This window comes from Sarcophilus harrisii, chromosome 1 (genome assembly GCF_902635505.1).
Source record: "Sarcophilus harrisii chromosome 1, mSarHar1.11, whole genome shotgun sequence".
Classification (NCBI taxonomy): Eukaryota; Metazoa; Chordata; class Mammalia; order Dasyuromorphia; family Dasyuridae; genus Sarcophilus; species Sarcophilus harrisii.
Window position 1 is genome coordinate 145,237,647 of NC_045426.1, and position 11,990 is coordinate 145,249,636.

Genomic DNA, 11,990 nt, shown 5'->3' on the forward strand with positions numbered 1-11,990 from the left:
GTTGAGAGTGCAGTTGGAGATTTGAATACAGGACAGAAAATTTGGAACAGAAAATTCTTCTCAGCTGAGAAGAATATAAATTGGTAGTCAATGATAAATGAAAAAAAAATGGATTTCTTGTGCTATGTTGAGGACCCAGTTGAGGTTGGATAACATAATTTTATCACAGTTAGCAGAGTTATAAGTCAGTGACCAGGCTGGGAGATGAGATGGTTGAGTGACTGAATGAAATTTGGGGATTGATGAGGCTTTAACAATGGAAAAAAAACAAGTGAGCAAGGAATTTGGACAAGAGTGGAGGACAGTACAGTTGTAATTAGCTCTGTAAATTGTTTGGGGGTTTTCTGGGATTTGAAACCAGGTTTTAACTACAAATCTTTCTACTATACCATGCTACCTCACCCAAGCTAAATGTATCTTCATCTCTAAATAGTATGTATTTTCCATAATTGTTTTATTTTATAAACTGGCAAATTATTTATGGGTTAAAACTAGTACTTACTTAATATATATCATTCCATTTTATTCTTAAAACAATCTTTATAAGTAGAAAGTACAAGAATTATTAGTCTCATTTTACAGATGCAATGGAAAGAGCTCCTAGTCTGAAGTCAAAAGATATGGATTCAAAGTTTACTTTTGGTGCTTCCTACTTGTATGATTTTAGCTAAGTCCCTTAAATTTCTTTGGGCCTCAGTTTCCTCAGCTGTAAAATGGAGGAGTTGAACTAGATGACATCTGAAGTCTCTTCTAGCCATAAATGATGTTAGGAATAAAAGGAAACTAAAGCCAACAGGAGTTAAGTGAACTAAAAAAGTGTCAGAGACAGAATTTGAGATCAAATATTCTCCACTAGAATTCATAGGAATCAGAAAAAAAGAAGAAAATTGATCAACTGCAACACCTGGAAGGTTCTAGATTTGAGGTCAGAAGATCTGAGTTGCCATGTTATAGTTGTGTGATGTTGGACATATCACTCAACCTTACCTTCCACATCAGCCAAAGGATGGGGATTGGTCTAGGTTACTTGTCAAGCTCAAATAGAAACAAATTCTCTCAGGTACCAAATTAACTCAGAAAACCACAAATTACCATTATTTATGCCATATTGCATTTTTGTTATTTGTTAAATGTTTGACTAATTATACTTTTAATAAGATTGGTCTCAAGGGAGGGAGTGCAAATGCCTCTGATCTAGATAACATTTAGTTAATCATTCTATTAAGAATAATAATATAAAGAATGATTGTAGAGGGGAAAGGAGAAACTTGATTTGTTAGGGAGGAAATAACATCCCACTAAAATCAGAAACCCAGGTGGCATGAGTAACAATGCAAAGACAAATAATATATAATTCCATCCATGGCTGAGTGCATAAGAGGCCCTTCCAGAAAGGAATCTAGGACCTGAAAAGATTCAAGAGAAAAGATACTTCCTTTAGTTTCTGGTACTGAGCTCTAAGCATTTCTTAAAGGAAAAAAGGGGGAGACATTGACTTTTTTTTTTGATCTGGTGGATGCTATTCCAAAACTTTTCTTTGTTCGGACTAAGCCATACTGTACTTTTATTCCTGGGAGATTTGTCCTCATTTAAATCCTTTTTCTGCCTCTGAATTTTCTAAAGCCTTTTTGTACATGCTGAGAAACTCCAGAGTTAAATACCCCATCTCTGTCCTATAACTTTTGAAAATCACTTCAGGGTCTCTCTACTAACTTAATACTCAGAACCAAAAGATGCTCTTTCATGTAGAATATAACGACAGAGGCATATATGTATAGGGGTTAATGGACAAAGTACTCAGAAGACAGAAGATATTCATTTGTCTTCCTGGTACAGACCAGGAAATCTGCCACTGTAAGAGTCAGGTAAGGGGTGAAAACAAGGACACGAGCTCCCTGGACCATGGCAACCGATGGATTCAGCTCTGAATCTCCAATCAAAGAGGGCTGAACATGGTACCTAAACACCCCTGAGTGCTCACATTTCTGGAACGACTGCAAAAATGCAACAGCCTTTGTGAGTAGAGAAAGGTTAAGGATCCCTGTGGATTGCTAAGTAGGTTAGTGCAAACCAAGTGGGAGCTGTGATCCCCACTCAGAAGCACCCCCCTTCTCCTCCCTGGCTTTCTTTTAGCCTAATTCATGAGTCAGATTACCAAGGTGCCATGGTGAGAGGGACCATAGAAATCCAGAGATGAATGGATGGAATCAGACACTTGAGTGTCCCAAATAGATGGAGGATCCGATTAGAGTTGCAGCACTTACATTCGCCTGAGGTTTCATTAACCACTCTGACACTCTGTGGAATGGTTGCACGACAGGGAAATGAGTTTTTGTTGGTGATAGATTTTTTTGTGTGTATGGTGATGCAGAGAATAAAAGAAAGCTTAAGGCTCCAGGATGGATGCAGAATGTAAGAGCCATAGAGCTTTAAAAAAGTAAGGTCTCAAGATTTTCCACCAAAAAACAAAGGAAAGACAGTGATAAAAGGAGAGGAGGAGAAGAGAGAAAGAGGAAGAAAGGAGGGAAGAGGAGAAGAGAGAAGAGGAAAAGAGAAAGGAAAGGAGATGAGAGAGAAGGGAGAAGATAGAAAGGGAAGAGAGAAAAAATAGAGGAAAGGAGAAGAGAGAGAGGATAAAAAGAAAGGAAAGGAGGATATGAGAGAAGAGGAGAGGAGAAAAGAAGAAGAGAGAAAAGAGGAGAGAAGAGGAAAGAAGAGGAGAGCGTACAGGAAGAGAGGAAAGAAGGCGAGGAGGGAGAGAAGTAGAGAAAGAGAAAGAGGAAGAAGAAAGGAGAAGAAGGAGGAGGAGGAAGAAGAGAAAAAGGAGAAGAAGGAGAGAGATCCAAACACAACGTCTACCTAATAATTACACAAAAATAGGTAGAGTTTTTTAAAAGTAGTGAATTTCGCGGCCCCTGGAGAATAGCATAGGTGGGCACTGTTCTCTGCTCTGGAAATTAGGCAGAAGCAGCAAACTGGTCAGACAACTTCTGCCAATGGAAGGAATGGGGATTAGAACAAGATTTGAAAAAGCCAGTTCAGTGTCCTTATCTGTAAAACAAAGCAGGGGAGGGGGAGCAGTGCGTTAGGGAGAGGGAGAGACGCAGTTTAATTTTCAGGTTCCTTTCAGCTCAAATCTTTCTAAACATCAGACTTGTCAAGTTTGTAAAAATTCATGAGCTGCAGTTCATACAAGTGGCCAGAAGAGATCAGACATGCTCTTTATCAACAGAGGATTTCAATACATTGAAGGCATTAAGCCAGTGTTTAGAATGTGGCTAAACAGCAAAGTGTCTGTAAATTCTCTTAGAGCATTTCTATTTTATTTTAAGAGATAATCAAGTCAGTGGACACAGAAAAGGCTCATTACCTGCTTAGCTTCAGTATTGACAATTATTTTTTACTCCAGAGCAACATACTTTTCTTCCCTTTTTCCTTTTCCTTTTTTCCTCCCTCCCTCCTTCCCTTTCTTCCTTCCTCTCTCCCTCCCTCCTTTCCTCTCTCTCTTCCTTCCTCCTTCTCTCCCTCCCTTCCTTCCTCCCTCCCTTCCTCCTTCTATTCTTCTCTTCCTCCCTCCTAGCTTGCTTCCTTCCTTCTTTCCTCCATTTTCCTCTCCCCCTTCCTCCTTCCCTCCCTCCCTCCTTCTTTCCTACCTCTTTTCCTTCCTTTCTCCCTTCCTTGGTTGGACCTGTAATGTTGTGGCTATGGAAATAGCCTCCATGATATAGGTTTACAAACCCTCCTTGGCTAATAATCCTTAAGAAATGCCAGGAACATTGAGTATTAAACAGTTTGTTTAGAATCACATATATGTGATTCAATAGAATCTATCTATAGACATAAGAGTTGAACTTAGATCTTCATAATTTCTAATAGGCTTTGTAGGTTAGAGTCTGTTTCTGATGGACAGGTCTTAACCTTCATATATGTCTTGGGTCTCTTCTCAGAACAATGTTTTTAAATGAATAAAATAAAACACATTACAAAAGAAGCCAATCATATTAAAAATAATTATCAAAATATTAAAATAAACAAGTAAGGAACCTCTGCTGGAGAAAAATAGAATAATCTACTGAATTCTCTCTGCCACCTGTAGGGTCAGAGGAATCTCCTTCAGGGTCATATTATTTTTGCTACCTATAAAACCATGGCTAACTCAATCACTTAATCAAATACTCAAATCTCTGACTCACTAATTTGGAAGTTCCCTCCAACAAAATAGATGTTAATCTATTCAAGCAGTACTATTTTGTGCAATTCCTGTTTATTTCCTCCTAAGTTTGTCATAGGGTGTCCTCCCAACTTATTGGAGGCCATTCTTGCTTTCTTCTAACATCAAGCTAATATCACTGGAACATTTTGACTGCCTATCCAGCCTCCCTCACTCTTGTCACATAATCAGTTCATTCTTTCTTCCTATTTATATTTTTCCTCAGTGACATTTTTAAACTTCTCTTCTTGAGAATTTCCTATTGGCTGTATATTTTTCAGTCTGCTCCTACCCACTATATTCCTTTCCATTGCCATCTGTGTAGTGCTCATTTTAAATCTCTCAGAGACTGTTGTTTTCCATGTCTTGTTGCCATATAGCAATTCAAGTAGGATGTTGTAAAAAGATGGGTTTTTGTTTCTATGGGAATCTTTGAGTCATTAAAACAGCTAAACAATTTTAAAAGGCAACCCTAATTTTCTTCTTTTCTTATTTAGTTCAGGAGCCAACTCATCTATATGAAATGTGTGTCCCAGATATACATAGTGATTATACATTGTAGGTTATCCATTCAGATGCATGTTATAAGATGAGAATTTTTCATCTGCTTGGTCTTTTCTGTATAGATTATATACATCAGTCACATAGAAGAAAATTAATTAGATAAGCCTATCTTAAGCCATTTGGGAAAATTTGTATCCCAAGCTACCTTAAATGGAATAGTGTTTTCATGCAAGATGACAGCAAAAATAATAATGTACATTTTTATATTATTTTCCTCCCAACAACTCCATGAGGTAGGTATTATCTCAATTTTATAAATGAAGCAACTCAGGTTCTGAGAGGTTAAGGTCATAGAATTTCAAAGTTGGAACATCTTTAAACTCATTGAATAAGAATACTTTTTATAATAGAAACATAGTCTTAGAACTGGAATGGACCTTTTTTTAATTTTATATATGAGGGAATTAATGCCCAGTGGACCAAATGACTTTCTCATAGTCACGAAGGTAGTCAGCACAGAGGAGGATTTGAATCCAGGATCACGGTATTATTTATAGTCATCCAGCTTTTACTTGAAGATCTTTCATGAGAGGGAGCCCAATACCACTTAGAACAACTTCTTTAACTTTTGGATAATCTTTTTTTATTATAGTTTTTTATTTACAAGATATATGAATAGGTAATTTTTCAGCATTGACAATTGCAAATCCTTTTGCTCCAACTTTTTCCCTCCTTCCTTCATCTCTTTCCCCAGATGGCAGGCTGACCAATACATGTTAAATATGTCAAAGTATAAGTTAAATACAATATGTGTATACATGTCCAAACAATTATTTTGCTGTATAAAAAGAGTTGGGCTTTGAAATAGTGTACAATTAATCTGTGAAGGAAATCAAAAATGCAGGCAGACAAAAATAGAGGGATTGGGAACTCTATGTAATGGTTCACAGTCATCTCCCAGAGTTCTTTCGCTGAGTGTAGCTGGTTCAGTTCATTACTGCTCTATTGGAACTGATTTGATTCATATCATTGTTGAAGAGGGCCATGTCCATCAGAATTGATCATCATATAATATTGTTATTGAAGTAAATAATGATGTCTTGGTCCTGTTCATTTCACTCAGCATCAGTTCATGTCTCTCCAGGCCTTTCTGAAATCTGGATAATCTTAATGTTAGAAATTTTTCTTTGCATCAAGCCAAAAAACTGTCTTTCTATAAATTCCCCCTGTTATTTGGGGGCAAGTAGAACAAGTATATCCCCCTCTTCCATATGAAAGCCCTTCAAATACTTGGATATGGCTGCTATAACCCCTTAAACTGTTCTCTTTTCTAATCCAACTACCTTTGGGTTTTTTAACTGATCCTTATACGAATACCTAGTCTTAGTTACTGAACAGGTATCATCTCAGTCAAACTGAGACCTTTTAGCTTAAAAAGGACAAGGTCTTCCACTGCCTCTGGGGTCATATCTTATTGTCCTGATCTACATTTGCTACTGGATTCAGATGATATCTAAGGAAAAACTGGGACTGGTGACTTTGCAGAGCCCTCTCTCATTCAACTCCAATGCACATGCATACATCTCCTCCTTGATGTCATGGTCCTTTTCAAATGAAGGTCAAACATCCTAAGCTTCTTTACCATCCTATTTGCTCTTTCCTGGATGCTTTCTAGCTTACAAATATCCTTCCTATAATTAATAATAATGATGATAATTAATAAATATATCATTCTACGATTGGCAATTATAAAATTGTGCCTATAGTGGTCCCATTTGATCTTTACAACAAATCTCTGAGGTACATACTATTATTATCCCCATTTTACAGATGAAGAAATGGAAGCTAAGTGACTTACTCAGGGTCACACAGTTGACAAGTGTGGTTCACTAAAACTGAACCTAATTCTCCAGAGGTGCTGTGACCAAAACAGAGTCCAATGAGACCTCCTCCTGATTAGACACCTAGACCTCCTCTCATTATAATGCAAGTCATCAGGAAGCATTTTTTTTCCTTCTGTGTCATATTTTTTCTCATTGAGCTTTTGTCCACTAAAATCCAGTTCTCTCTCTGTCTCTGTCTCTGTTTTTGTCTCTTTCAGATGAACTGTTATCTAACCATGTTTATCTCATCTTATACATGTGAAGTAGTAATTTATATACCTGAGAAAGGCCTAAGAGACTATGGGAAAAGAAGGGAATTGGCACAATCCCTAGTATTTATAATCCCAGTTCTTACATTACCATGGATAGGTATTGTAGAATTGTGACAGCTGGTTCTTATAGGATATGTTCAATTGGTTAAATTATGATCCTACAAACAAGGATTTTTACTGAAGGGAGTCCAAGCACTACCTGATTTATATCTGTCAGGGTACTGGCTGGATGTGGGGAATGGGAAAGCTTTTTTTTGAGAAACTATTTTGTAAAGTTTCCAAATTTTTAATCTGTGCAGTATTGTAGCCCCATTCCTCTTGTCTTCAGATAATATGGAACACTGCTTTACTTTAAAACTTATGAGGGCTGGGTTGATTTAAAAGTCACCTTTAGCATGGTACAATTTTAATCTTGTTCCTGTGTTCTTGGTGATCCATAATTGCCAAAAACCATTGGGTACTCTGAGTCTAAGACTTGTGGCAGAATGTAGCTCAACCTAATACACAACCTTTCCTCATAGAAATATACTACAAGATGGAACATATGCAAGGCACCACACATCCACATATATATTGCTTTTTCATGAGATTTTGGCTCTTGCCCCTTTCAAGCTCTGTGAGTACAATCTATTGGGCCAATGGACACCAGCTCAGGAATTCTGGTTCTTTGTCTTATCTGCTGCCTATATACCTATAGTCTCAGAGTGGGAGGGATGCTATTGGTAATCTTGGGTCCTCACTTATCTTGTCCCTTAAAACTCAACTGCCTTATCTCCTCAGTGGCGACAACATTTTCCAAATAATTTGGAGACTACATGTAACAAACTTATTAGGTAATAGTTACTTGGGTTCTATTTATTGTCATTTTTAAATGTTAAGAAGACAATAATTTGTTCACAAAAATTACTTGGAAATTGTCTTATCAATCAACTAGTACACAATATGTATTTAAAATACTTTATGAATAGTACAATTCTTCCACTGGGCATAGATCCAACATCAAGTTAAGGATTTTCAGTACACAATGATTGGTACTTTTCTAGAGAAGCTTATAGTGTTTGGAAATATTGCATGAGATTCTACATGCAATTTCAAGAATGAGAATCTTGGCAAAACTCTGGCCCATTTTGGTGATGGCCTCATTTATACGTAAAAGAAATTAGGCACATGGTTCTGATTTGTAAAGGATTTAGCCCAGTGCCTGGCACATAGTATTGCTTAATATTTGCTTATTCCCTTATCTTCCCTCTTGAAGAGAATTCCTTCCTTTTTAACTGGGACCATTAGAAATGTTGTTTCTTTGGTTTGCAAAGGGTCCCTGAAAAACCAGAAAGACTTCCTTCTGCCAGTATGCATGAATACAAAATTATCTCTTCTATATCATGGAGGTTAAGAGCACAGTGCCCCTGTGATCTGGAAAATCTGTTAAAATTTTTTTTGGTCCTCCTTTTGTACCAGAAAAGAAGTCTGATTTTTTTTCTTTTATGGGGTGTTTATAATACCTTATTATAAAATTTGAGTTAAGTATTTGGTCATAGATTCATAAGCAGAGTCTTTGACTTACACAAAACTCCTCCCAAATTCTCCTTTAATTTTTTATGCCAACCCATGATTTAGATATATCAAAACCACGAAGGGGAAAGTTGTGATATGGAAAGGATAATTGTCCTTGAATATATAAGGAATTTTTGAGGATAAAGTAAGGATGGGAGGCTAAATTCAGGTGTGGTATATTTTATGAGCAAAAAAGAAAATAGTGCTTTTAATTGCTTTGAATTTATAGCAGCCCAGAAATGATCAGAATCACCTTTTCAAAATAAAAATTTGTTGAACAAGACTGGAAAAAAAAACTTTGCCTAAGGTCCTTCTTATGGCTCATCTCTTAATCTCCTTTGTCCCAATGGTCATGGAAAGATGGTGGTTACGTTGTTAGACTGGGGGTCAGAAAAATGTGAGTCTGAATCCAGTTTTAGTCACTTACGAATTCCACCACACTGGACAAGTTACTTTTAAGTCCCCCAACCTCAATTCCCTCATGTAGAGTGAGGCAGTTGGATATAATGGACTCTAAGGCCTCTTCAGCTCAAAATTTCTGATTGCAGGATCTTATGATTCTACAGAAGTACTTATGTTCTAGATAAAGGTGAGACGAAGCTAGCTCCAATAAGAACTAGGAGTCTATGACTAATTCATACATGGGTATACATGCACATTGAGTGTTGGTTCTAGAGTTCTGAGTTGAAATCCCTGCTATACCATTACCAGAGGGGTCAAAGTTGTGACCTAAAAGGGTAGGGTGGAGAAGATTCCCAAATGACTAGATTAAAACATAATTGGGAAATGTTTAACAAAGCAAAAATACGATACAACAAAGATAATATTAATTTGTGGTTTTCTATGTCAATGAATAATTGGCTAAGGATTTCTTTCTCCTTGAGTTTGATACCACTGCTATTAACTATTTGGCTAGGGAGCTAGGTGATTCAGTGGATACAGCACTGGAACTTGAGTCAGGAAGAGTTTAAATCTTGCCTTCGATACTAATTAGCTATGTGACTCTGTGCTAGTCACTTAACTTCTGTCTATCTCTGTTTTCTCATCTATAAAATGGAGATAATAATGGCACCTACTTCCCAGAGTTGTGAGGATTGAGGTAATTGTAAAGTGATTTGTAAATTTAAAGTTACAGCATGGTAGTGGAACCTTGGACAAAGGTGAATTGGATCTCTCTGGAGCTCAGCTTCCTCATATATAAAATGAAACTACATTGCACTAGGTAAATACTAAGATTCTTTCATTATTAAATATATCTATGATCCTTATATATCAGACATACATGGCATGGGTTATTTAAAACAGGTATGTGTGGGACAGTGACCCTGATACAAATTAAAAGCAGAGATTCTCAAGGTAAAAAAGCAAAAAGGGATTTATTATGATCTTGTGAGAAAGGGCAACTCCCAACAGACAAGGTGTCAGTAGAGGAGTACAAAGTGCAACTGCAAAACACAAGATTATATAGATCCTAACCAGAAGCTCCTATTCCCCCTTTTGACTTTTTCTTCCATTGTCTGGCAAGTTCTAATTTACTCAGAGACTAAATCTTGACCCTAGAACATCCTTTATCTAGTAGGTACTTAAATGATAATGAAAAAGTTGAGGGGGAAGACAGAGGGAAATATTTGTTTAAGATAATAGAATATCTGAATCTTTTAACTACAGCTCAACTTATTATTGCAAAGTCTCAAGTCATAATTAGGACATAGGTCAAGGCCACATTTTTATAAGAGGTCTTCACTCAGTTTGTCCTCAGTCCTTCCTGTTAATTTATTAACCTTTGAAGATCTCTCACAACATTCTTGATACATTTCCTCAATTATCTTGTTCTCAGTCTCCAATCTCTCTAGACCTGGTTTGTTCTTTTTTCTCTACTGGGGTCCATCCTCATCCTTTTAATATTCCAAATCTAACTGGACTTCCCCCTCCAGATTGTTCAATTTTTACTATCCTGACAGTGATGTCTCTACTACCTTTTGTGATAAGCTTATCACATAGGAGATAGACAGGGAATAGTATGACTCCACTTAAAGCTATCAGCAGGGTTCCTTGGTCCCAAATCTAAAGGTAATCCAGTCAGAAATCCAAGTTATGTCAAGCTCCTGAGACCCGTCCTCTGTGGAAATCCCACTCATGTCTGTGAGGTTAAATTTTTCTTAGAAACCTACTTGAGGAGCAACCCATGACTGCTACCTTCCTTTGAGTCAGCCCATCACAGCACTCTGCTATGTGGTAGCTTTTCCCTTTCCCCATGCCATGAGGTATATCCCTTAACTTCACTATGATTCCCAACCCCACTTCTCCTATTTACAGCTCTTTTAGGGTGCTCAATCCCTTTCAGAATTTAGCCTGCCAGCTAAGGGAATGCTCCAACCTCATGGAGTACTCTCTTTCTACTGGGAAATTGTGAATTCCATTGAGGAATTAGTTTTTCATGTACTCTCCTAACTCTATTTCATATCACTGCATTTTGTTTGCAACCTATTCCCCCAAATAAATCTGTCTTTTGTAAGAGAGAATGGCCATTGTGAATTCTTCACACGAATGGCCCCCAGCTTTTGGTGCTTGCCATCATTTGGTGACAAACCCCACACTATAGATCACATCAGTGAGGACCAGGTCTGGAATGGAACATGGGTCAATTTTCTGATGTCTTTGGCAATTTCCTTCACTACTGTCCATTACCATCAATTTTCACACAGCAAAAATTTCCCACAAACTCTGCCTTCTTCAGCCATCAAGTAGTCTAATACTAATCCATGCTGGAGTACTGCTTTTCTGGTCTGAATGGCCTGGTCTGCTAATAAATCCAATGCCTTTGTCATCTGGTTAGTAATTATTTTGACCATGGCCTGCAGTCTAATGAGCCTATTTAGCATATAAACTGGGGTTCTGTACTCCCAACTCCCATTTGGATCCATCTATTACCTCAACCATTTGTGTCCCTAGTAATTTGAGTAGCTAACTTCACAAATGCCTATCAGGAATGTCAGCAACAACAGAAATGCTGAAAGAAACAGACAGACATACATCTAACAACAGATAGATGACTAGACCAAATACTCACTTATCTACTTATTATATACTAAGATTATATACTAAGAATATATGCTATATATTATATACTAAGATATAAGATCTTACATACTTGAATTGTGTTCATAGCTTCTATTGAACACTTGCCCAGATTATAGAAATCTGCTATAGAAGCAAAAAGCAGGGACATGATCATAATCAAAAACTAATCCTTCAGGTCTCAGTCTGAGAGCACAAACATGATAGGATAAAGCATCCTTAGCTCAGTTTGACTTTAGACAATTGTATGCAATAACAATTCCACTTTATAGCTAGGCTCAAGAATAATCAGGTGGGTTCGTACTCAAAGGAACACCACTGAGAAACTGAGTCAGAAGGATCAAGACAGAGACCACTGTTCTCAGAATCTCCCTAAACAATGGGGACAGCTTTAAAATGACTCAATACAACCAATTAAAACTCACATAGAATATTCTAATACCCTAATTTTACATTAAAGAACCCTATCAGAATTGACATTAATAATTT